The sequence below is a fragment of the Lissotriton helveticus genome, chromosome 2_1, assembly GCF_964261635.1.
Source record: "Lissotriton helveticus chromosome 2_1, aLisHel1.1, whole genome shotgun sequence".
Taxonomy (NCBI): Eukaryota; Metazoa; Chordata; class Amphibia; order Caudata; family Salamandridae; genus Lissotriton; species Lissotriton helveticus.
In genome coordinates, this window is record NC_136059.1 from 1,533,073,160 (window position 1) to 1,533,101,143 (window position 27,984).

A 27,984-nucleotide genomic window follows, 5' to 3' on the forward strand; every position below is an offset into this window, starting at 1 on the left:
ACCCCTCAGGTGGGGGAGTTGAAGTGAAGTCCACTTTTCAATTCCTGTCGTCTTGTAGAGGGCAGGCATTCTCCAATCAGGATCGGGGATAGTGCCCACTCCCCCACATGCAGTGAGCACACCAAGGGTGTAGTCACCCTAAGGTCAGTAGCTGATTGGATACTGACTTCAAGATCCCTAAAATGCCCCCAAAATACAGTATTTAGGGACAGCCTTGAACCAAGAAGACAGATTCCCCCAACCTACAAAGAAGGATGAAAGAAGACGCCCAGCAGAGGAGACTGCAGAGAACTGATTTGGCTTCAGCCCTACCGGCCCGTCTGCAGTTTCCAGAAAACATGTGCAAAAAATCGCCTTGTCCTGCAGCCAGCGACCACCAGAACCCTTGGGTGGACTGACTGCCTTCAACAAAGACCGTATCTGCTGTAAACAGCAGCGCTATTCAACAGAATCACCAATGAAAGACTCTGAGCCTGACTCCAGGAACCATCACCGCACCCGAGGCCTACGGCCCGAGTCTGAGTGACCCACTGGCCCCAGCAAGGTCCCCCAGCACGCCAAAGTCCGAGTCCATCATGGGTTGACCCCTCCAGGACTCCCCGACATCACCTGCAGACCCTGTACGGAGACCCCCCAACCGCGAAAGCCGCGGTAAGGTAAAATCAGATCTCAAAAGGCAAGCCTACATCCACCTAGCCCTGTACCCTGGAGAAGAGAACCTGAGGTGCACCTATGTATCATAGTCCTTCTACTTACCTGCTCAACTGTTGGTTCATCCCGGAAGACTTCCTACACCGATATTGCAGCCAAAATCCAAAATCGGCAACTCCCATTGAAAACAACAGAGCACCAGACCCCAAAACAGCACCCTGCACACTGCCGCCCCTGTGCCGCTGTGGTTGCACTTTGTGTGCTCACTTGTATCCCCCTTTGCCCTGAGCTTATGTCCAGGAGCTTTGATCCCACAACCTTTTGACCTTCTTGTTAGCAGCCACCAAACGGAGGCACGCTATCACCCCTTGGATAACATTCAGCTTCATCACTCTGTACCCAGCCGGCCTAGTGCTTTTCAAGGTACTTTGAGAGCACATCCTTGACCTTGTGGGAACCCTGGCTCTAACCCCAAAAAACCAACTCTCAACCCTAAGTACTTACCTCGAAACTGTTAACATTGTTTACTCCCATAGGAAGGCATTGACTGCTTTCTTGTGTAATTTGTTCTGTGCATTGAGTTGGTTTGTATGAAACCCTAAGAAACTTTATATGTACAAAAACTGATTTACTTTCCTTTTCTCTAGGAAATATCCCAGTGTGGTATCTAGGCATATCACACTGAGCAGAAAAAGTAACTTGAAAAGTAATCTGAAAAGTAATAAGCAAAGTAATCTAAAAAGTAACTGAAAAGTAAGTCCAATTGTTTTATGAATAAGTGACTTACGTGTAACCCATCCAGTTGCATTCAACTGTATTCAAACTGTAGTTGCTTGCATTCTTCTTGCAAAGTATTATCGCACATACCTGTAACAGACCTGGCTTGGTTTTAGAAAATAAAATACAACTAAATAAAATTGTTATACAAACAAAATGGTCTGAGTTCAGTCTTTCAGTGTGTGGCATCATTTCTTGCCTGAGTAGGTAAAATAAATGCATACAACTACCCTCTGATAAAGCTTTTATACTCGCTCACACTAGCACATATAGAGAGTAAAGTATTATCTACTTTAGCCTCTGCCTATCTTTGGGGATCCACTGGATACGGTGCACACAATAGCTTACTTTGGTATAGTAAATACAGACCCGGCTTCCTTCATTGGTGGATCAGTGGTGGGGTCTACAATCATTGCATTTGTTGAACTGACTTGGTAAACAGCTGATCACACGACAGAACTCCTAAATAGTCTTTATAATTTTGAATTGTTTGAATAGACACATTTTTCAAGTGACTAAAAGCCTTGTTAGGGCCTTGGTTAAGTCCATTTAGAATTTTAGATAAATAAAAACTCACCATAGTTATGGGTTAGAGGGTTTTGAATTTTTTCAGAACGTCTCTTAAGAAGAACCCAACTGTTAGTGGAAACATACCAATTGGCATGGAGAATATGGTTGAGGAGCTCGACCTCACCCCTTCCCTCCATTTAGAATTTAAGGAGTTTAGGTATCTGTGCAAACCTAAAAACATTGTTATGGGGTCCCATCCCTCCAAACAAAAGCTCAAAGAGCTGTTGGCTGGTTCTGCAATGGACCACTCCTCTGAGCAAGATGAGGCCCTCTCAAATGGGGAAGAAGGGGGAGGGGGTGAGGATAACGTCCAACCTGTGGAAAAGTAAATTTTGCCATGTTCTGTGTCCCTACGTGTCATCCATCATATGTTATGTGTGCATGATTAATATGCATATGTTATTTCCTATGTCTGATTAATGACGCAATTACAGTTGTGTCCCCCTCTAGTATGCCAGTTTCCAGTCCTCGTGAATAATACGAATATCAGGCCTATGTAAAGCTACGTTGCCACGTTTCTCAGTGTGCACGTTATTTCATTGAAAGTCCCCGTTTCCAGGCCTCAAAAGGGCCCGGACACCAGATTCAGCTCCTGTCTCCTGAAACCCTCGCTGAGGAGCGATACAGCCCCCACCTGTATCCTCGACCCTTCACTTACTTCCTGCCTCGCAGTGCCCGGTGCAGCCTGGCTCTGCCTCTGAGTCTGCCAAGACTATGTTATGATTCCAGTTATCAGTTCAGCCCTCCTTCCCTGCATTCCTAAAGCTACTGAATCGCATCAATAGTTTCCGTCATTGTCTAGCCTTCAGGGCTCCATGTTAGAGAATACTGTATTTAATGGTCATTTAATATTCTTCATCACGCACTACATGTAGAATAATGCATGCTCCAGTCTTAGAGTCTGTTAGCCTTTCCCCTCTTGACTTCTAGTTTATATCAACATGTTCCCTAAACATCAGATACTAGATAGGGTTTAGGTACATGTCGCTCCGACCCTCCAGACTTCAGTCTCTGCTCCTAGCACAGAGTTCATAGCCCCCAGCTTCTCCTAGTGATACGTCATTGCCAGTTTGCGCGCACCACTAGGTTAGAGGTCCCGGCTCCTCAGGTAGCCCCCTCCATGGTTTCCGCCCCATTCATGACATATTCTGTTACGTTTGCATCACATGTCTATGTATACGCCCTGTTACACCTTCTTCTCACCCTTATCTTTCGCGACTGCTACGCGTCACACCTACTGCTCCACCCACTGTTACGCCTATTGCAATGTAATGCTATGTGTTTGCGTTATGTATATATGCTCATGTTTTGTTATTAAAAGTTATTCCTTCCCTTGTCCAGATCCTGCCCCCGGCAGCGCTGCCATCCTATTCCTGTGCAGGTTGTCCTGATCCTGTCCTTATGCTGTAATAAACCTGCAAAACTCCCACTACCTCGAATCTTGACTCTTATTTTATTGAGCTATCTGTTATTCATTCATGCACTCAAAAATAGGGTATTATTTATTTATTTACCACATAATGGCGCCCGAATAGGGACTTGCCCTTTCCCCACGCGTCGGTGAAGCCACGCCAACCCCCTGACCCTCTGCAGTCGTGACGGAACTCTTCTGCGCAGTGGCAGATATTTCTGCTCAAGTATCCCTCAGGCCCACGGAGGAGACGGAGGAGGCGGTCCAGCATCCAGACGAGACGGTGGAGGAACGCGGCGAGTCCCGACCAGAGCCCAAGCCAAGAGTCCAAGGTCCGAGGTATCCGGAGGTCCACCCGTAACTGAAGTCCGAAGTTCGTCGTCCGTCGTCGTAGCAGTCCAGTCCAGTCCGAGGCCTTCCGTTCTTGCTGCCCGGTGAGTACCGTTACTGGGGTGGTATCTAGACAGGGTCAATTTAATTGACTCTGGTCTGTGGGTTGGTGGTACACAGTCCCACAAACGAAGTGTCCACTTCGGTGGATGCGGGTCCTGACGTGTCTCTTTATGAGACCGGTAAGTTTCGTACTGTTTCAGCAGTGCATCTAGTTTCTGTTCTAGTCAGTTTCTGTTCTCGAGAAAATTTATGTGTTCTGTTCTCAGTATTTCCAGGTAGTATTCTGTTCGAACTGATTATTTTAAATGTTTTTCATGTATTTTAATGTCGTGGTATGAATGGGGAATAAGTATCGTGTTCATTGTGTATTGTATTGTGTCTAGATTACAGTTCAGTCATGCCCATATTTTCCAAGTTACGTCAGTTAAAAACTAGAAAGGGTCTGCTGGAAGCAGCAGTTCCCGTCCCGCCCAGGGACAGTCCAGGTCACTTTATGTATCAGAAACATGGCATAAGCGCCATATTGTATCTAGATTTATGGGTAGAGTATACCAAACAGTTAGAAGAAAAGTATAGATGGCCCGTATCGGGTACATGGGATGCCGAATGCATCATGCGAGTAGAAGAAGCATTATGGAAAAAGAAAGCCAGACAGTCACAGAAAGATGCCATTGAGTTATGGCGCAAAGAAGCTCATAAAAGAACTGAAAAGGAAATCAGAAAGTCAGAATTAAGTAGAGAATCCTTAGAGCGAGCCCAAGAAAAAGAACTAATCGAGATAGGTGAACAAGTCAAAGCCGAACAATCAGACAGACAGAGGAATGCCCTTATTAAGGGTATGTACCCTCTTCTTGCCGAGGGCTTGCCAAAAGCGACCCCGGAGGCATCCAGTAATTTCCCGCCACCATTAGTTCCGACCAAGCTACGTCACAAACCGACCGCAGCTGATATTTTTATTTCGTCCTATCTGGACGACACAGTCCCTGAATATGCAGATCCTGTTCGCGCTCCGCCAGTCCCTGTAAATCAGGCACATCCTGCTCCTCCAGACACCGGGGCACCCCATGCAGTACCTGCTACGGTACCCCCGGTCCAGCCAGCATTTCAATTTCCCGCTCCGCCACGAAGAATATCAGTCGACGATTCTAGTCTAGGGGCCGCAGGAGGAGGTCCTCCTCAAACCCCGCCGCCACGCAAGCGTTTATCAGCACTCGAATTACATGCTCAAGCATCACAGCGTACTCCCAAGAGTAATAAGTCTGTCGCAGAAATCAGGCAAGCCCTTGGCGAATGTGCCTATGACCCAGTCCCAGGCGAGAATAATATGGTTTTATATTCAGTACGCGTAAGGAGGGTGACCGAGTATCTAGTCACCCTACCCAATATGAAAGAAGATCTAGACAGAATATATCGTTTCATCCGTACAGGGGATGATCCAGAAAGTATTAGTGATGCCATGTCTCAAAGGAAAGCTGAGATCCAGCGTATGATATTAAAGTTTTTAATTAACTGTCTAATAAGAGAACAAGATTACCCGTCTAAAGATCCGGCCGAAATGAAAACCCTGACAAAGTGGAGTGATAATATAGCCGAGGGTAAGCACAATACCATTAGTGCCATGGAGAGTATGTACAAGAAAATCCGTAGAGAAATAATAAAGATACACGAACAACGTAAAGCAGCACAAGTAAGCGAGAAAGAAAGTAACTCTGATCCTGAAGAGGAAGACGACGAGAATACCGCCAGGATAGCGTATGTAGGAAAATCTAGATTTCCAGATCGCCATTTACGCCTAGAACACAAGTCAATTTTCCATCATTCAGCACCAGAACAAGGTTCCCTAGAACAAGTGTTCCAAGCTACCGATCACATTCTGAAATCACGAATCGGTTACAGTGAGTTAAGTACCATGCATGAACAAGAACTAGCCCGATCAGCAGTCCGATGGATTACTGATTCTACCACTTTTCCAGACGAAATAGTGGCACAAATGTTTCTGAAATTGCCCCCAGCCGAGCAACGACTGGTGGGTATGTATATGATCCAGCACCTCATTACTTTGTATGAGGGTCAGCACTCTGATCCAGGTCCGTTACATGATATCCTGAACGAGTTACTCCAGTATAGATGGAGAGGTCTAGGTACCGATTTAATTAGTGTCATTCTAGAACAGCGCCACAAATATAGAACGTTTCTGAACCCGCATTTTGTTCATATCTCACCCCCAGAAAGTAAACCCTTTTACATAGAAAGACAGAACCCGTTACGAGAAGTGCATCCAGTTAAGACAGAGGACGGTGAAATGCAACGAGTGTTTGTTTACACCCCGATTACAAAGATGGAACTCCTCGAAATGAAGAAATTAATTCCCTGTCATGACAAAGATCCAGCAGGGTTCCATAGAGAATTAAAAGACATGCTCCGTATGGGAGAATACACTTACCCAGATATCATTAAAATGTTAAAGGTCCTGTTGCCCGCAGGGGTGTATGAAAAGCTAAAAGAAAAAGAATGGGAGGTGGGAGAGAAAAAGATAGATTGGACAGTTCTAGAAGCAGAAGACAAGGCACGAGTACCAGGTACCGGTCTAGGAGAGAAATGTAAAGAATTACCAGAATTATTGATTCAAGTTTTACCCAGATTATTGACAACTAGAAAAGAAGACTGGGATGCAATCTCAGCCTGTAAACAGAAACAAGAGGAAGACATTAGTGATTTTTATTCTAGGTTTGAAAAATGCTTTGGCATCAATAGTGGCCTCAAGACAAGTAGTGAGTCATACCCTCATCTCTTTGTTACTAAATTAGTCGAGAATTCAAGTCCACAAGTTAAAAATCGAGTTTTGAAAGTCGAAAGTACCTGGCAAGCTAATACCCCGTCTCAGATGCTCCAGATGCTCCAGTATCACCAGAATAGAATCAGGGAAGAGCAAGAACACGAGAGAAAACGTATGAAAGACACGAAAATGAAAGTACTAGTTGCACAATCTGTTCCTCAAGACAGTCAGAAGAGGGGTCCGAATCAAGCCAGTCATCCTGCAGCTCCCGTTAAAGGGAACTGCAACTATTGTAAACAGCCAGGTCATTTTATAAACGAGTGTGCAGTTCTGAAACACAACATAGCTACCGGTAAAACAAAAGAAAGACCACGTCCGCCTAGACAAGAGCAAGTTTCACAGATTCCTCAGCCACAGAATGCACAACAGACAGTTACAGTACCGCAGCCTATTGCTGCAACCCAGCATGTCACACAGCAGATGTACCAGTATGCACAGTCTGAGTATCCAGAGTACCAGCAGTATTCATGAAACAGCCTAGAGAGGGAGGTAGGCTTGCCTCTCATCGAGATACCTGTAGATCAAGAAGGTCCCTATGTTCACAGTTAAGTATTAGGGAAAGACAGAAAGTTTTTGATTGATACAGGGGCAAGTAGGACCACAATTAGTCACGCCGAAGTTCCAGGGGCTCCGCTCTCAGGCTCAAGAAATGTTTCCCTTGGATTTTCAGGAAAACCTATCGTAAATGAGATTTCAAAGCCAGTTACTCTAGAAGTAGGTCCATTGTCCCGCACTACTGATCTGTTACTTACTAAGTCATGTCCAGAAAACCTATTGGGCATTAAAACACTGAAAGAGTTAGGCGCAGTTATATGTTGTTCCCCAGAGGGAATACGATTGTTCCTACGTGACTTTAAGGGTCACTATGTTTTACGTGATTTTGATCCCAGATTGTCTAATGTTCCGCAGCATTTATGGGCGCAAGGTCCAACTGATGTAGGGTACATGCAAATCACACCCCATCGTGTGACCCTGAAACCAGGTGTAGTGTTACCACGAATCAGACAGTACAGATTGCCACCTGAGGCTGTAGCAGCCTTATCCAAAATTATAGACGAGCTCATCGCTCAAGGAGTAGTTGTAGAAACTGACTCCAATGTATGTAATTCTCCGATCATTCCAGTCATGAAACGTACTGATCCAAATGCACCCCCAGTATATCGATTAGTGATCGACCTACGAGAACTTAATAAATGTATTATTCCTCAGTACCCAGTTGTCCCAGACATCTCTTCCCTATTGACAGCCATTGATTCCGAAGCCACGTTCTTTACAGTAATCGACCTCAAGAATGCATTTTTTAGTGTTCCAATTCATCCAGACAGCCAGTTTATTTTCGGATTCTGTTTAAATGGAAGGAGCTATATGTTCACACGCGCTCCTCAAGGTTTCACAGAAAGTCCTAGTATTTACAGTCAAGCACTCAAGAGACAACTAGACAACATTCACATGCCAACTGACACTGCCCTGCTCCAGTATGTCGATGATCTACTGATCACAGCCCGTTCCGAACGTGACTGCGAGCGAGCGTCACTGACGGTTCTGTATTTCCTAGCCGAGATGGGGCACAAGGTGTCCCCTTCGAAGCTTCAATTCTGTGTCCAGCAAGTGGTCTACTTAGGACACTTACTGTCCAAGAGGGGTAGGCAGTTGACACCAGACCGTATCCAGTTAATAGCGAGTCTTCCTCAGCCCAAGACCCAGAAGGAGGTACGTGCCTTTATCGGCCTTACTTCTTATTGTAGACAATGGATTCCTCAGTATGCATTTCTAGCCAAACCACTGATACAGTTAACGACACAGGAGGCAGCCGTATCGACTGTTCTCCCTTGGACATCTGAACATACACTTAGTTTCAACGAGTTAAAGAAAGCTTTATGCCAAGCTCCAGTTCTAGCTACACCGAACTACAGTAAGCCTTTTACACTTTTCGTCACAGAACGTGAAGGTACAGCATTATCTGTTCTCACACAAGATCAAGCAGGACAAAACAAGCCCTGTGCTTATTTTTCGAGCACATTAGATCCAGTCGCCCAGGCGTTGCCTGCGTGCCTCAAGTCAGTTGCAGCCACAGCACTAGCTATTAGGCAAAGTGATTCCATAGTTTTAGGACACTCCCTGACAGTACAAGTTCCACACTCCGTAGAAGTTCTTCTGAACCGAACACAGACTCAGCACTTGACAATTGCACGTCTAACAGGTTATGAATTGACACTGTTCCAGCCACACATAGAAATCAGACGCTGCAACGTCCTGAACCCTGCTACACTGTTACCATCAGTTACTTCGAATCCTGACCCACATGACTGTGTGGAAGTAGTTAACATTATGACAAAGCCAAGACAAGATCTGACAGATACTCCGTTACCAGACCCCGACCTGACACTTTATGTGGATGGTTCATGCCTAAGAACAAGTACAGGAGAACTAGTCGCCGCGTATGCAGTGACTACTGACACTGAAGTTATTAAAACACACCGTATTGACACTCTGTCCGCTCAAGCAGCAGAGCTAGTTGCTCTGACACAAGCCTGCATACACGCCAAGAACCTGAAAGTTAATATTTACACAGATTCACGCTACGCATTTGGAGTCGTACACGACTTTGGAGTGCTCTGGCAGGAGAGAGGTTTCATGACTTTTCATGGAACCAAGATTCAGCATGGTCTCCTTATCCAAGCTCTATTAGATGCAATACATTTACCGACATCCATTGCCATCATGAAGTGCAAGGCACACACGAAAGTCACTGACATTATTTCCCAGGGTAACGATCTAGCAGATCGCACAGCCAAGTTTACAGCCCAGACTCCAGACATTCCAGTTAACATGACACATACTCCAGATCCGATTACATGTATGACAGTTAAGGACCCTACTCAAGATGTCATAGATATCCAGTTACATGCTACTCCCGATGAAATCAAGAAATGGTCCGAACAAGGAGGGGTCCAGACAGATCAAGGATGGTTAACGAAGGGTAGAACCACATGGTTTCTCCCCGACTCTATGGTTCAAGTCATTATTAATACCGCACATAGTCCAGCACATTTAGGAGAAAAAGCTATGTTAGATAGTATCCAGAACATTTGGTTCAACAAGCATTTACGAGCTGCAGCTAAGCAGAAAGTCCGTACCTGTATGATATGTTGTCAGTTTAATCCAGGTAAAAGTGTCCCGGTGGAACAAGGTGGTTTCCAGCCCCCTGACCACCCTTTTGAAGTCCTCCAGATGGATTATATTCAGATGGAGCGATGTCGAGGTTTCAAGTATGTCCTTGTAGTTGTATGCGCTTTGTCCAGGTGGACAGAAGCATATCCAGTCCCAGATTACACAGCCGCGACCACTGCCAAGCAGTTGGTTTGTGAATTCTTCCCCCGTTATGGACTCCCTAGAGTCATATATTCTGACAACGGCCAGCCATTCTCATCCGAACTCATGAAGCATGTTTCCCTTTTGCTAGGGTACCAGTGGAAGTTCCATTGTGTACGCCATCCTGAAGCAGCCGGTCTCGTTGAGAGACATAATCAAACCCTGAAAATCCGCATCGCCAAAGTCTGTCAAGAAAAAGGTGTGGACTGGCTAGTAGCTCTGCCAGTTGCTCTATTTTACATGCGCATGGTCGCACATTCCAGATCAGGTCTGTCCCCGTACGAGGTCGTTTTCGGCCGCCCCCCAAATATGTGGGGTACTCCTAGACCCCGAAGTATTACCGATGTTTCAAGTAATATGCTGACAGATTACCTAGCTTCCTTGATGTCTGCCCTCAACTCATGTCGTTCACAGGTTGCCGCCGCATTTCCAGACAATACCGAGGTGGCACCGCATGAAATCGTTCCAGGATCCATGGTGATGGTGATGAACTTTGACAGATCAAGTCCGCTGGAGCCTCGATGGAAAGAGCCCCGACAGGTCCTCCTCACCACCCGTACAGCCGTGAAGTTGGAAGGACGCAAGGGCTGGGTGCACCTTTCTCATGTTAAACTTTTTAATGGACTGAAACCCGTCTTTAAGAACATTTCCCAGGATTTGAAGGATTGCCAAAGCATTGTTCTCAAGGACTGTCCCGCAAATGACATTGATTCAAAACCCCCCCTGTTAGAGAAAACTCCGCAGCAGGAGTATAAACAGAAACTACGGTCTAGTAAATTAAGTCAGCCAGTTTGATTGTCTAAGTCCTCCCCTAGGTGAAACGGTTAGACTGTTTCTGACATGTATAAAATAGACCCCCATAGTGAGAGAGTCAGTCAAAACTCAATCCGATGTATCGTTTTTCTATGTTTCATATTGTTTCTCAGCATTATGATTTCCTGCACCAGTTATGCATTTTATCTGTGTTTCCCAGTTCTTCATGTAAATAAGTCTTCTAATGTTACAGCAGAGCACACGTTTAGTGATCTGCCCCCTCATGAACTGTCCTACCGCCTCGCTATGCGAAATAACTCATTTATCCGCATGTTACATTACTCACACCAGACCAGCAATGCCACTAATTGTTGGGTGTGTGGTCGACTCCCCCCTTTCCAGACACCGAAGGGAGTTCTGCCACTCTTTCCTTATCCTTTTTTCACATAATGGTTCGTGTGGGGCATGGTCCACGTTAACGTCATCCTCAACAGATATGTTTTTTCTTAACAGTACATGTTTCCCAGACAAGCAAGGTCTTCCCCACAGAACCGGGTTAGATCTAGAGAATGAAGTTTACAATTTAGGTAATTATTCTTCGAATTTTATGGTCCTGAATGTTCAGTCTGATACTACTCCAGACTTACCTGCTATTTCAGTACTACCAGTCAAAGGCGAATTATGTGTCCGAAATAATGGTTCCGTACATGTAGGACATAGTGATTGTACTACTATTGTCAAGTATAGTGACAGTGGGAAATCTATTTTCAAAGCTTCACGTCATTCTTATTTTATTTGTGGTCAAACTGCATATGTTCGTCTGCCCCTCGATTGGGAGGGAACCTGTTACATTGCCTTCCTACTGCCACCAGTTTTCCTAGCCCCACCTGATTATCATAGAAATACACATCTAGTACACATTAGACATAGAAGGGAGTCCCCAATTGTCGATTATACTGAAACTGCTCTAGAACAGTATACAGATTTCAATAAAGGTTTCTTCTTCTTTATAGGCCCTGTCCAGAATAGTAAGTTAATCCGTAGATTAACAAGAACCCTTGAAGCTGTAGTAAATGAGACTGCCTCTGCTCTAGGTAACCTAACCGAAGAGCAATCTGCTATGAGATTTGTCGTTTTGCAAAATCGTCTCGTCCTTGACGTCATACTGGCCGATAGGGGCGGGGCCTGTAGAGTCATCGGATCTAGTTGCTGCATTTTCATTCCAAATAACGCGCCGTCTGTTTATTCAGCTATAACCAGACTCCATAAAATTGCCCATCTGTTACACCAAGATCCAGGCACCTGGACATGGTCCGGTTGGTTCTGGAATATAATTTCCGCATGGGGATGGAAAGTCTTGTCCTTTCTAGGTATAGCAGTAGCGATCATATTCAGCTGCTGCCTCTGTATACAATGTGGCCCTGCGATTTGCGGCATGTGTGCTACATCCTGTATTCCTAGTATAACTCCTAGTCCCAAGTCCCGTTCTAAATCCCGTTCTAAGAGAATTCGAGATGAGCAAATGATACTGTATGAAATGATAGATGGTATCATGAATATTGATGTTTCCTGATGGAAACGTAGTGACAAGGAGGGAATGTGGAAAAGTAAATTTTGCCATGTTCTGTGTCCCTACGTGTCATCCATCATATGTTATGTGTGCATGATTAATATGCATATGTTATTTCCTATGTCTGATTAATGACGCAATTACAGTTGTGTCCCCCTCTAGTATGCCAGTTTCCAGTCCTCGTGAATAATACGAATATCAGGCCTATGTAAAGCTACGTTGCCACGTTTCTCAGTGTGCACGTTATTTCATTGAAAGTCCCCGTTTCCAGGCCTCAAAAGGGCCCGGACACCAGATTCAGCTCCTGTCTCCTGAAACCCTCGCTGAGGAGCGATACAGCCCCCACCTGTATCCTCGACCCTTCACTTACTTCCTGCCTCGCAGTGCCCGGTGCAGCCTGGCTCTGCCTCTGAGTCTGCCAAGACTATGTTATGATTCCAGTTATCAGTTCAGCCCTCCTTCCCTGCATTCCTAAAGCTACTGAATCGCATCAATAGTTTCCGTCATTGTCTAGCCTTCAGGGCTCCATGTTAGAGAATACTGTATTTAATGGTCATTTAATATTCTTCATCACGCACTACATGTAGAATAATGCATGCTCCAGTCTTAGAGTCTGTTAGCCTTTCCCCTCTTGACTTCTAGTTTATATCAACATGTTCCCTAAACATCAGATACTAGATAGGGTTTAGGTACATGTCGCTCCGACCCTCCAGACTTCAGTCTCTGCTCCTAGCACAGAGTTCATAGCCCCCAGCTTCTCCTAGTGATACGTCATTGCCAGTTTGCGCGCACCACTAGGTTAGAGGTCCCGGCTCCTCAGGTAGCCCCCTCCATGGTTTCCGCCCCATTCATGACATATTCTGTTACGTTTGCATCACATGTCTATGTATACGCCCTGTTACACCTTCTTCTCACCCTTATCTTTCGCGACTGCTACGCGTCACACCTACTGCTCCACCCACTGTTACGCCTATTGCAATGTAATGCTATGTGTTTGCGTTATGTATATATGCTCATGTTTTGTTATTAAAAGTTATTCCTTCCCTTGTCCAGATCCTGCCCCCGGCAGCGCTGCCATCCTATTCCTGTGCAGGTTGTCCTGATCCTGTCCTTATGCTGTAATAAACCTGCAAAACTCCCACTACCTCGAATCTTGACTCTTATTTTATTGAGCTATCTGTTATTCATTCATGCACTCAAAAATAGGGTATTATTTATTTATTTACTGGCTTGGTTTTAGAAAATAAAATACAACTAAATAAAATTGTTATACAAACAAAATGGTCTGAGTTCAGTCTTTCAGTGTGTGGCATCATTTCTTGCCTGAGTAGGTAAAATAAATGCATACAACTACCCTCTGATAAAGCTTTTATACTCGCTCACACTAGCACATATAGAGAGTAAAGTATTATCTACTTTAGCCTCTGCCTATCTTTGGGGATCCACTGGATACGGTGCACACAATAGCTTACTTTGGTATAGTAAATACAGACCCGGCTTCCTTCATTGGTGGATCAGTGGTGGGGTCTACAATCATTGCATTTGTTGAACTGACTTGGTAAACAGCTGATCACACGACAGAACTCCTAAATAGTCTTTATAATTTTGAATTGTTTGAATAGACACATTTTTCAAGTGACTAAAAGCCTTGTTAGGGCCTTGGTTAAGTCCATTTAGAATTTTAGATAAATAAAAACTCACCATAGTTATGGGTTAGAGGGTTTTGATTTTTTTCAGAACGTCTCTTAAGAAGAACCCAACTGTTAGTGGAAACATACCAATTGGCATGGAGAATATGGTTGAGGAGCTCGACCTCACCCCTTCCCTCCATTTAGAATTTAAGGAGTTTAGGTATCTGTGCAAACCTAAAAACATTGTTATGGGGTCCCATCCCTCCAAACAAAAGCTCAAAGAGCTGTTGGCTGGTTCTGCAATGGACCACTCCTCTGAGCAAGATGAGGCCCTCTCAAATGGGGAAGAAGGGGGAGGGGGTGAGGATAACGTCCAACCCCCTCACTTCTTAGAGAGAACAGGGTCCCTGTGCCCCTTACTCCAGGAACACAACTCACAGCACCTGGATACCACACAGGTGGGTCAGGTGCTTCTGAGTCCCTTGAGGACCGCCTCAATGAAGAGACCAACGTTTAGTAAGGTTGGCTAAAAGATTGGACTAAGAGACCAGACTCCTGGCTCCAGAAAAAGAAAGAGCCGAAATGGGCCTAGCTCCAATCAATGATGGCAGCAATTAAATAAACAGGGTCAGAGAGCAATCTTATGATCCCAAAATCCCCAAAGGGATTGTCCCCAAATTTGAGGATGGTGATCATATCACCAAGTGGTTCACAGACTTTAAGAGAGCTTGTGAAGCCAGAAAAGTGACAAATACTCACTGGGTAGCACTCCGTTGGGAACTGTTCTTTGGTAATAGCAGAGACAGACTTCTGACTCTTAGTGGGTTAGAAGCATAGTCCTATGAACTCGTGAAGGGCACCCTGATTGAGGGATTTGGACTCACTTCTGAGGAGTGTCGAATTAGATTCAGGAGGGCTCAGAAAATCCAGAGTCAGCCCTGGGTGAAATCTGTAGACTACTCAATGAAAACACAACGTGGCTGGTTGACTGGAAGTAAAGTGCAAGAATATGATGGTCTTTATAATTTGTTTATGAAAGAACTCATATTAGGTAATTGCGTTGAGGAAAAGTTGCATCAGTATATGGGAGACCTAGGTCCAATTTGTCCCCAGGAATTGGAAAAGAAAGCTGACCACCTGGTCAAGACAAGGGTGACTAAGATGTCTACTGGGAGTGACCAAAAGAAAGGGGTAAACAAAGTTCCCCAGAGGAAAGACAGTGAGCTTCTTAAAGATCAAATAAAAGAGTCTAAGGTAGCCTACCAAGAACCTGTCCAGGAGGGTGGGCCCAAAGTCACCTCACATACTAAAACTAGGTACCAAGGTAAGAGTTGGGATCCCAACAAGGTATGGTATCAAAACTGTCAAAAGACAGGACACAACACCAAGGACCCTAGCTGTGCTAAGAACCCCTAGTGTAGCTCCAGGGGTTACCAGTGTAGCTTTGGAGAGTGATTCCTCAGATGAGGAAGACCCCCTAGCGTTCAATTGGAAAATGGGCACAAAAGGTAAGTTGGAGATTCCAGAGAAAAGTAGACACTTCCACCACCTACTGGTGAATGGAATCCCAGCCACTGCCCTGAGAGATACCTGTGTCAGTCACACTGTGGTGCATGACAGGTTGGTACTCTCAAACCAGTATGTCCCAGGGGAAACAAAAAGAGTAAGGGCTATCCCAGGGGAGGTCACTGTTAGGCCTGTAGCTGTAGTGCCCCTAGCAATAGCTGGGTTCCTTAGTTGGAGAAAGGTGTTAGTCAATAAAGACCTCCCCTTGATTGTCTCCTTGGGAATGACCACTCAGAGGTTGGCGAGAGCCAAACTGATTTACAGGTCCATAGCCAGACCTCATCCAAGAAACCTGGGGGAGAGGCTGAACCTGTAGTTAGTGCAGATAAGCCCCAAAAGAAACAAGCATTTGCAATGCAATAGGTCTCGCATTTGTTAAAGTTAGAGCTGTTGGTGTTGAAAATGACAATGTTTTTTACTTTTGCTTTTTTATTTGCAATGGACTGTGATTTGCCGCTGGTGATGGAAAGGCACAGGGATATGCAGCTTCACTTCTGCAACTAAAATATAAAGCATAGCGAATACTTATTGCATTGTCCCATTTCTGATTGCTTTCTGTATAATGTAAGAGGTTTGACTTAATACATTAAGTAGGCTGAGCAGGCATCCTGGAGCCTTCACCCCATAACGTTATCTCCTACGCCCTGTGATTGGATGACGTCTGGTGATATCTCTTCATGATACGATGCTATGAAGATGCAGCCATGAATCATGAGAAGAAGTGGCAGAACATTCAGAGAGGGGGCAACACCTCATCCACTTACTATGTTGTTGCTTTAAGCGGGCTTATATATCTCCTTGTGGGGAACATGTCTCCATCATTTCAATTAGCCTAGTCGGTAAAAGGCATCCACCGCTGCCTGCCCTACCACAGTATTGGCAACCGCTGATTTGCAGCGCTGTAAACATCCGGTATCAGTTATGTCCTGCTTAATGGTAATCACGTTATCGACCACAGAAGGTAGAAGGGCGGATTCGACGTTCCCGGAAACTTCTCAGCAGCGGGCACTCAACCCGACAAATTATCTCGCTGGGTTCCAGCATGGCGGCAGCAGGAGCCAGGTGCAGGCTCTCGCTGACATTAAACTCCACCGCTGAGCTGCAGGAAGGAGCGCGTGAGCTCAGTGTGAAGGTATAGGGGTTCCACTAAGAAGTGCCGGTACTATCCCGTTGAAAGGTGAAACACTCTTGCCGTGAAATCTCTCTCCTACCAACTGCAGATATGGCAGCCTGCATAACAAGCGCCTGCACTGTCCTAATAATAGAACAGCAGCCATGAAGTAAAACCTCGGTAATGCCCAGCTGAATGTACAGTTGCCCTGATAAGAAGTACTGGTGCTGTGCAATAGAAGTACCACATACTCACGAGTAGCGTTGGTACTGCCCCACTAAACGTCTAGCAGCCCAGTAGAGGGTAGGTGCCCTTGTAAGTATTGCACTTTTGCTAAGAAGTGCGAACCCTTTCCACTAATAGTGTAACAGGCCTCGTGATAAGTGCTGATGCCATAAGCTGTTTTGTCCCGAGTGCTGGGGAAAGAAGTGTTAGTCCTCAGACCCGGACATTATCGACCCCTCAAAAGCACAGGATGCGCCAGACACCTCATCCACTTACTATGTTGTTGCTTTAAGCGGCCTTATATATCACCTCGTGTTGAACATGTCTCCATCATTCCAATGAGCCTGGTCGGTAACAGGCTTCCACCCCTCATGCCCTACCACAGTATTGGCCACTGCTGTTTTGCAGAGCTGTAAACATCCGGTGTCAGTTATATCTTGGTCAATGGTAAGCACGTTATCGACCACAGTAGTTAGAAGGGCGGATTCGCCGCTCCTGGAAACTTCTCAGCTGCAGGTACTCAACCCGCCGAGTTATCTTGCTGGATTCCAGCATGGCGGCAGCAGGAGCCAGGTGAAGGCTCTCGCTGACATTAAACTTCACCGCTGAGCTGCAGGACGGAGCGAGTGAGCTCAGTGTAAAGGTATAGGGGTTCCACTGAGAAGTGCCGGTACTATCCCATTGAAAGGTGAAGCACTCTTTCCGTGAAATCTCTCTCCTACCAACTGCAGATATAGCAGCCTGCATAACAAGCGCCTGTACTGTCCTAATAATAGAACAGCAGCCATGAAGTGAAACCTCGGTAATGCCCAGCTGAATGTACAGTTTCCCTGATAAGAAGTACTGGTGCTGTGCAATGAAATTACCGCAGACTCACGAGTAGCGTTGGTACTGTCCCACTAAATGTCTGGTAGCCCAGTAGAGGGTAGGTGCCCTTGTAAGTATTGCACTTTTGCTGAGAAGTGCGAACCCTTTCCACTAATAGTGTAACAGGCCTCGTGATAAGTGCTGAGGCCATAACCTGCTTTGCCCCGAGTGCTGGTGAAAGAAGCGTTAGTGCTCAGACCCGGAAAGTATCGACCTCTGTAAAGCACAGGATGCGCCAGACACCTCATCCACTTACTATGTTGTTGCTTTACGAGGCCTGAAATATCACCTCGTGGTGAACATGTCTCTATCATTCCAATGAACCTAGTCGGTAACAGGCTTCCACCCCTGCCTGCCCTACCACAGTATTGGCCACTGCTGATTTGCAGCGCTGTAAACATCCGGTGTCAGTTATGTCCTGCACAATGGTTGTCAGGTTGCCGACCACAGAAGGTAGAAGAGCGGATTCTCCGTTCCCGGAAATTCTCAGCAGCGGGCACTCAACCAGCCGAGTTATCTCTCTGGATTCCAGCATGGTGGCAGCAGGAGACAGGTGCAGGCTCTCGCTGACATTAAACTCCACCGCTGAGCTGCAGGACGGAGCGAGTGAGCTCAGTGTGAAGGTATAGGGGTTCCACTGCGAAGTGCAGGTACTATCCCATTGAAAGGTGAAGCACTCTTGCCGTGAAATCTCTCTCCTACCAACTGCAGATATAACAGCCTGAATAACAAGCACCTGCACTGTCCTAACAATAGAACAGCAGCCATGAAGTAAAACCTCGGTAATGCCCAGCTGAATGTACAGTTACCCTGATAAAAAGTACTGGTGCTGTGCAATAAAAGTACCGCAAACTCACAAGTAGCGTTGGTACCGTCCCATTAAATGTCTGGCAGCCCAGTAGAGGGTAGGTGCCCTTGTAAGTATTGCAATTTTGCTGAGAAGTGCGAACCCTTTCCACTAATAGTGTAACAGGCCTTGTGATAAGTGCTGATGCCATAACCTGCTTTGCCTCGAGTGCTGGTGAAAGAAGTGATAGTGCTCAGACCCGGACAGTATTGACCCCTGTATAGCACAGGATGCGCCAGACACCTAATCCACTTACTATGTTGTTGCTTTACGCTTTCTTTTATATCACCTCGTGGTGAACATGTCTCCATCATTCCAATGAGCCTAGTCTGTAACGGGCTTCAACCCCTGCCTGCCCCACTACAGTATTGATCACCGCTGATTTGCAGCGCTGTATACATCCGGTGTCAGTTATGTCCTGTTCAATGGTAATCACGTTGTCGACCACAGAAGGTAGAAGGGCGGATTCGCCGCTCACGGAAACTTATCAGCAGCGGTCACTCAACCCGCAGAGTTATCTTGTTGGATTCCAGCATGGCGGCAGCAGGAGCCAGGTGCAGGCTCTCGCTGACATTAAACTCCACCTCTGAGCTGCAGGGCGGAGCGTGCGAGCTCAATGTGAAGGTATAGGGGTTCCACTGAGAAATGCCGGTACTATCCCATTGAAAGGTGAAGCACTCTTGCAGGGAAATCTCTCTCCTACCAACTGCAGATATAGCAGCCTGCATAACAAGCGCCTGCACTGTCCTAATAATAGAACAGCAGCCATGAAGTGAAACCTCGGTAATACCCAGCTGAATGTACAGTTGCCCTGATAAGAAGTACTGGTGCTGTGCAATAAAAGAACCGCAGACTCACGAGTAGCTTTGGTACTGTCCCACTAAACGTCTGGCAGCCCAGTTGAGAGTAGGTGCCCTTGTAAGTATTGCACTTTTGATGAGAAGTGTGAACCCTTTCCACTAATAGTGTAACAGGCCTCGTGATAAGTGCTGATGCCATAAGCTGTTTTGCCCCGAGTGCTGGTGAAAGAAGTGTTAGTGCTCAGACCCAGACAGTATCGACCCCTGTAAATCACAAGATGCGCCAGACATCTTATCCACTTACTATGTTGTTTCTTTACGGGGCCTTATATATCACCTCGTGGTGAACATGTCTCCATTATTCCAATGAGCCTAGTCGGTAACAGGCTTCCACCCTTGCCTGCCCTACCACAGTATTGGCCACTGCTGATTTGCAGCGCTGTAAACATCCGGTGTCAGTTATATCCTGCTCAATGGTAATCACGTTATCGACCAGAGAAGGTAGAAGGGCGGATTCGCCGCTCTCGGAAATTTCTCAGCAGCAGGCCCTCAACCCGACAAGTTATCTCGCTGGATTCCAGCATGGCGGCAGCAGGAGCCAGGTGCAGGCTCTTGCTGTCATTAAACTCCACCGCTGAGCTGCAGGGAGGAGCGCGTGAGCTCAGTGTGAAGGTATAAGGGTACCACTGAGAAGTGCCGGTACTATCCCATTGAAAGGTGAAGCACTCTTGCCGTGAAATCTCTCTCCTATCAACTGCAGATATAGCAGCCTGCATAACATGTGCCTGCACTGTCCTAATAATAGAACAGCAGCCATGAAGTGAAATCTCGGTAATGCCCAGCTGAATGTACAGTTGCCCTGAGAAGAAGTACTGGTGCTGTGGAATAAAAGTACCGCAGACTCACGAGTAGCGTTGGTACTGTCCAACTAAACGTCTGGCAGCCCAGAAGAGGGTAGGTGCCCTTGTAAGTATTGCACTTTTGCTGAGAAGTGCGAACCCTTTCCACTAATAGTCTAACAGGCCTCGTGATTAGTGATGATGCCATAAGCTGCTTTGCCCTGAGTGCTGGTGAAAGAACTGTTAGTGCTCAGACCCGGACAGTATCGACCGCTGTAAAGCACAGGATGCGCCAGACACCTCATCCACTTACTATATTTTTATTTTTTCATTTTTTTTTAAAGACCTTCATTGCTGAAGACAGACAGTCCGGCATTCACCCAGCATATAGCCTACAACCCGCGGGGGCCGGCTGCAAAGGATGGTAACCATGAAGGATTGGACAAGATAACACAGCCATTTAGCCGACAACCCGGGGGTCCGGCGGCGAAGTATAAGTTAAGTATGCGGACATAGTAGAACACAAAGTTCGATTAACAAACATGTCTAAGGATTTTCCTATTTTCTGCGGGCAATCATGCAGGTTCATCAGCGCGTCTTCAACATTGTATTATCTGTGGCAACAGCCTCTGTCCACAAGGAGTGTGTATCGGGAGAGGTAGTTGCTAGGTGTTGTGTGGATAGGCTACAGATGGATTGAAGGTTTCGTGTGTGTGAAGTCGTCATGAAGTGGGCAGGCGTATATTAGTATAGCTCACTAATGCAAGGAAGTGGGCTCGTATCGCCGGTGACGGCAGAGCATGACCTTTGCAGTTAAGATTAAGATGATCAGTAGCTCGATATGCAAGGCGTCCCACAGTGACAGCTGCGTGTGTGCACTCGTCAGAGACGAGAGGCTGCTCATATGATTGGTCTCCCGGTGTCCGAGAGGGGTATCCGTCCCTGTCATAGGTTGCCGCTCACATGTGTAGGAAATGACCAGATGTTAACGTGCCGGGAGTGTATCATGCCACCAGGCACATGTTGTCCCGTAACAGTGTCGCTGCGTGTGAAATGTCGCTGTCTGTTGCAATATAGGGTTCGGTCGGGGAACTTGACCGATGTGTAAACAAAAACATGTGTAAATACAACAGTGGGATAACGGCGGGGCGGGAAGTGGGAAAGTAACAGCATTGCTGGTGTGGGATATGATGAGAGGTCGTTTCAGTCGTATCAATAAGGGGTGGGTCAGTGGTCTCGGGGTGGGGGGCAGCTAGCCGCCAACGGTAGTGGGGCATGTGTTGTGAGTGATCAGGGGGAGCGAACACATGGGTGCGGGCGTTGTGCAGTCCGGAAAAGTCTATAGCGGGTGAGCGAGAAGCAAAAGCGATAACAGTGGTACAGGTGTGTCGGTAGCCGGAGAGGGGGGGGGGGGAGAGGGGCCAAGCGTCGCGCCGTTCCGCAGCACCTCGTGTCGTCGCAGTAGGAGTGGGTCATGTTATCTCAAGCCGTCTCACGTTCCTGGCAAGCCTGCTGAAAGGAGGTAAGGAGATCGTCCCAGATCTGCGCAATGGGGAACTTCCTGAGGCCCGCCGTATCCTCCCGGTGGAGTACTGCACTTTCCGCTCGTGCCCAGTTGGTGAAGGATGTGTGCCAGTGCCGGGTGTGTGGGGGAGTGGCGGCTTTCCAGTGTTTGGTGAGTAAGCGTTTGGCCGTAATGAAACCCATATCCCAGACCTGTGCCGGTACCTTGTTCAACTTCGTGCACTTGAAAAGTCCCAGTATGCAGGCTTCCCACGTTCGCGGTACATGTTCGTCTGTGCATTGTATGAGTGCTGTTGTGACCTCCTCCCAGTACGACTGAATATTCGGGCAGTGCCAAAGCATATGTAGGAGGTCCGCTCCCACCAGGGAACAGCGTTGGCAGGCAGTGTCTGTAAGGGAGAAGTATCTATTAATTTTGTCAGGAGTGAGATAGGCCTGGTGTAGGATGTAAAATTGTATGAGCTTAAAGCGGGGGTTGCGAGGAATGTTGGTCGGCCCCTGCAGCATCCTCTCCCACTCTTTATCCGTCCAGTCCCTACCCCTGTCTGCTGCCCATCTCTCCCTTAGTGGCAAGAGGGAAGGTTGTGTGTGTGCTAGGAGGGCCTGCGCCAGCCAGTGTACCACATGGGAGCCGTTGCCCATGACATGTAGATACTGTATGAATTGATGCATCGGCGGTTCCTCTGAGAGATCGCCCCAGAGGCCGGTCAGTGTGCGTACAATAGATGCATGCAGTAAGAACTGCCCGGCTGGAAGGTCTGTGTTGGTGGCGAGGTCTGCAAAAGAAAGTAGCTCTCCGTCGGCGTAGAGGTCGCCCAGCGTTTCCACTCCCGCCTGCGTCCAGCTGGTCAATTGGGCCTCCGTCAGTGCCCCCACCGCCCCAGGGGTGCCTTGGAGAGGGAGTATCAGAGCATACGGTGTAGTGGTTCGGGTGAGCCGTAAGCAGCGAAGGAAGCACTTGCGTGCCACAGCTAAGTGTAGCTGAGGAGGACAAGGGGGTCGAGCTAGGGGATGGAATAATGCGCAGATTTGTGTTTGGGTCCAGACGGTGACATCTGAGGCAGTATCGTCTAGGCCTTTACCACTAAGCCATCCCGACACCCATTGCATCTGTGCCGCCAGGTAGTACAGCTCCATGTTGGGAAACCGCCAGGCCTCCCGAGGTAGTGGGCATGTATAATTTAGTCAACGCTACGCGGGGCCGGCCCGCGCTCCAGACAAGGCTGCGAAGTAGAATCTCAATGTCTCGAAATACTCTAGTGGGGACGTAAGTCGGAATATTAGAGAAGTAGTATAATAGTTGTGGTAGGACTATCATCTTGGCCAGTGACACCTGACTAGGCACGTTAAGGGGTAGGGTCCTCCAGAAACCAATCTGGGCACGGATGGCGGCAATCGCTCTCATCAGGTTCCCTTCTAGGATATCCGCCGGGTTTTGGTATATGTGGATTCCCAGATAGCGGAATGTGGTGGGGTACCACTGCAGCCGTGTGCCGCCGAGGCGGATACCGTTCTCCGGTGTATCCGAGCTGAAGGAGTAAGCTCCCGACTTGGACCAATTAGCCCGCAGACCCGACATTTCCTCAAATGTTTGGAAGATGTCGGTGAGTGTTGCTGGGACAGCAGTTAGATCTCTGACGTATAAGAGCAGGTCGTCCGCATATAGTGAGACCACTTGAAGTCCATCCGCCATCGGGATCCCCCATTCATCCCCCTGTGACCGGAGAATTGTGGCTAGAGGTTCCATGGCCAAGGAGAACAGCAGTGGCGACAGGGGGCAGCCCTGTCTGGTGCCTCTGCGCACACGGATGGCGTCAGAGATCAGTTTACCAGTGCGGACTCGAACTGTTGGTACGTGGTAAAGTAGATCCACCATGGTCTCATAGCCGCCTCCTAGGTTATATTTCTTCAATACTGCCCCCTGGTACGGCCACTCAACAGAATCGAACCCTTTCTCCAGGTCTAACACTAGGCCCCCCGCTCAAGGCCAGTGTCGTACAGCGTACTCTTGAACACGGAACAGTCGACGTATGTTATAAGAGGTATGGTGCGTGGGAACACATTTATTCTGATCACGGTGCACCAGTAGGGTGACCAGGGGCGCCAGTCTCCGGGCCAGTGTAGAAGCAAGTATTTTATAATCCGTGTTTAGGAGGGCCAGGCGCCGATAAGAGCCCACTCGTGTAGTATCCCTACCAGGTTTGGGTATGGATATCAGGTTGGCTTCGTTCAGCGTGGGAGGAAGAAGGGAGTCTTCCGCAGCTGCGGCGTACATCTTTAGGAGCTTTGGCACATGTATATCTGAGCCAGCTTTGTAAAATTCGGCCGGTAACCCGTCCGGGCCAGGGGTTTTGCCGTTAGATAGATTAAAGATAGTGTCACGGAGCTCTTCAGGTGTGAGTGAGGCTCCGAGCTCATTTTGTTGTGGAATAGTGAGTTGTGGCATCTGAAGGGGGGAGAGATATTCATCTATGTCTGGGTGGGGGTTGCGGAGTCTGGATCGATATAAAGCGGCATAGTGTGTCGTGAATGCTGTCAGTACTGTAGGCCCTTCCCGTCCACGTGTATTGCCGCCACCGGGGCCGCCCGGTCCTCCCGTGAAATCAACCACGCCAATAATTTACCTGGTCTATCGCTCAGGTGGTGTGTACGCGCCGAGTGAGCTGCGTAATTTAGAGTGCGCAGTCGTTCCAGGAGGCACGCATGTTCTGCTCGTGCCTCTGTCAGCGGGTCAGCTGCGCCATCCACCGCATCTTGCTCTCTATCGAGCAGGGCGGTCTCCAACCGTGTTAAGTCGCCTTCCAGTTGGCGCTGCATGTGTCCTTGTGTGCCGAACCAGTGGGCCCGAATCTCCACTTTGAAGGCGTCCCATTCGATCTGGGGAGAGGACGCCGTGTCTGTGTTTTCCTCAAAGTACTGGGCTGTCTGTGTTAGTAGAGAGTCACGAAAGGCCGCATCCAGCAGCAGCGCCGGTTGGAGTCGCCAGGTTGGGATGGGTGGGTGCGGGCGTTCCCAGGCAATGGTCAGGAAATGTGGGTTGTGGTCCGAGTGAGTGCATCCCATGTATCGTGTGTCAGTGACAAGTGGGAGGAGGTCGGTGGGCACCATGAATCTGTCCAGGCGTACGTGCAGGTTGTGGGCGCCAGAGTAATAGAAGTACACCTGTGTTGCGGGATTGTGAACTCGCTAAGCATCACGAAGATCCTACTGTGTAGCCCAGTCCAGTAATGCCCTCGTGGTGCCATGTGTCGGTGCGTTGGCTGGGGGTGGGGAGGAGCGGTCGAGTATCGTGTCTAATACGCAGTTGTAATCTCCCCCCAGTATCCATGGGGCTGTGTGCCAGGTCGCCAATGTCGTAGAGAGGCGCGTTAGAAAGCTGCTCTGGTCAGTGTTCGGGGAGTACAAAGAGACCAGCACCACCTGTTGCCCATCTAGCCTGCCCTGAGCCGCCACATATCTACCCTCGGTGTCTATGTGTGTGTTCGTAACCACCCAGGGGGTCCCAGGACTAACCCACAACAGGGCGCCTCATGCGTAAGAGGAGTAATCTGTGGCGTAGAGCTGCCCACGCCACCTACGGTGTAAAGCGCGCACCTCCACAGTATTTAGATGTGTTTCTTGGAGCAGTGCTATATTTATCTTATGGCGTTTAAGATAGGAATAAATCTGATAGCGTCTAGCTGGTGTGTTCATGCCCCTGACATTCCAGGTACAAAACCTGATTTCAGCCATATTCACCACTCATGTAGGTCCCCTCCCCGCCGGTCCGATTCAGTTCAGCAGGCTGAGTACTCCACAAACTCCCCGTCTCCACCCCCATCCCTAATCCACAACCAAGCATTATTACAGTTCTCAAGAATTCCCACAGATGCACAATATAAAAAGCGGAGAAGGGGGACATACAAAGCCAAGAAAAGGTAACATTGTAGGTAATACCAAAAGGTCGGCTAGACAACATGTCGCCGTCCAAACTCTCAAATGAGCTATAGCAAACTATACAGTTCTAGGGGGGTGGCAATCGGCTTTCGCAATCAAAGTCTGAAGAGCAATTATGTCCACTAGAGGTATGTCACCTCTCCCAGGCTAAAGATAAGAGGCCGTGCCTGATGGGTAGACCCCAGATGCCACCCGCCCAGGACATTTCAAGTTATACATTTGGGGGGGGGAGAGAGGGGGGGCACGTAATGACAGGGAACAGGTTCAGGACCCGTATGGAGTTCCTGTCGCCAGAGGGGCTAGAACAAAGGTCTCTGGCGCGTGCGCAGTCACAGCAGATGTGTTGAGCTCAGCAGGGTAGAGGATAGGGCCACGGGTGCATAATGATGCGTTACTCACTGTGTCGCTGTGTCGCTCAGTCTCCATGGCCGGGAAAGTCCTACAGCAGTTAGTGCCAGGGGGCCGCTAACTTCAGAGCTAAACAAAACGATACCTGCTTCGCTGCACTGCTGTCGTGTTGCAAGGTAGCAGAGCCTGTGGGCCAGCTCAGCCAAGGAGTTCCACAGTCTGATGCATGACGTCCGGAGGGTCCGTGGACTGTTGGGAGTCTGGTAGGCCGTAGATCGCCTCATCATCGCTTGGAAACGTGGTCGGGCTAGTACTCGGGGCGTTGGAAGGGGTCGGGGAGCTGCTGATTTCTGTGACCTTGCGGAGCGCGTCTTGTTGTTCCTGTAATATTAGATCCGCGGGTGGAGAGCGTGTAGGCACCTCCTGAGAGTGGGGGGGGGTAGAAGTTCTGCGTCTACTGCGCCGTCTGGATCCCCGGGCACGCATAGTCGTGGTGGTCCCCTGTGCTCTCCGAGGCGCCTCAGCTACGCCACCGTCCAGCCAGGCCTCAACCTCATCTGGGCTGGTGAAGAAGTGCGTTTTGTCCTGTGCTACCACTCGCAGTTTAGCGGGGAAAAGCAGTGAATACTTGAGGTTCTCTTGGCGCAGACGTCTTTTCACTGCTAGGAAGGAGTGGCGTTGTCTTTGGAGTTGCACTGTGTAGTCAGGGAAAAACATCACTGTAGCGTTGTCGATCTGGACGTCGCCAAGTTTCCTGGATTCACGTAGGACCGTGTCACGGTCCCTGTAGTTAAGGATCGGAAGATTAGAGGCCTGGGGTTGGAGCCAGTGGGGAGGGGCCGTGTGGGTATCCGATGAGCTCGTTCCACCACAAAATGGGGCGACAGTGTTCCTTCCGGCAGCAAGTCCCGTAACCAGGCCTCAACGCGTCCAACTAGGCCCATCCCTTCCCATTTCTCTGGGACACCCACCAAGCGGATGTTATTCCTCCGTGCGCGTCCTTCCGCGTCTTCAGCTCGTTCCTCTAGAAATTCCACCCGGTTGAGTAAATCCTGGACATGCTTGTCTGTCTGGGTCACCGTAGGCTCCAACGTCGACACCGTTGCCTCCAGTGTCGAAGTGCGGTCCTGTAGTTTCTTGTGGTCGGCTCTGAGGTGGGTCAAGTCTATCGCCACGCTGTCGATCTTGGACTCCATGGAAGTGCGAGTCTGTTGGAGGGATTCTTCCAGCCGCTCCATGACGGCCAGTACATGGTCTAGTTTGGACGTGACTTGTTCTGCATCCATTTTGGACGTCGCCTTGGGGAGCTTCCCTTTGATCGACGTACCTCCGGTGCAGGTCCGTGTTTTCACCCCTCCAGACATGGGCTAGGTACAGCAACCGTGCAGGGCTGGCGTGCAAGCGGGATCGTGCAAGTCGCAGGTTCAGGCGGTCAGTACGTAGTATTCTGGGAGTTCAGTAGTCACAAGCACAGATTGCATTGACAAAGGTGGTGGTGCCCCGCAGTGTCCGCAGCTTCGTAGCAACAGATCCGTTATATGCGCTCACTTGCGAATGTTCAGATGCTCGAGGCAGGCAGCAGTTGAATGTGGGTGTCTTCAAGTGTTCGAGCAGGTCCAGCTCCCTCATAATAAGCGCCCAGACGGCATAGGGCAGAGGCACCAGCGCGCGATAGTCGCGCCATTATTGCTGTTCCCTGAGTGGTGGGAAACGGCAGTGGGGTGTCTGTCATGTGGCAATGGCTCCCAGTCCGCCTCAAAGGGTTCTCTCGTGGTAGAGCGCTCCTCCGTGCAGTTCGCGGCACATCGTCCCCGAAATCGTCAGGTCTCTGATGGCGGCGGTTCCCTGTACCTGCATCCGATGGCGGCAGATGGTGGGTAGGGCCCCCCTTGTTAGTCTTGGCTCTCTCTGTGTCCCCGACTGCAGGCTCACATGCCGCCTGTTGTATCACGTTCAG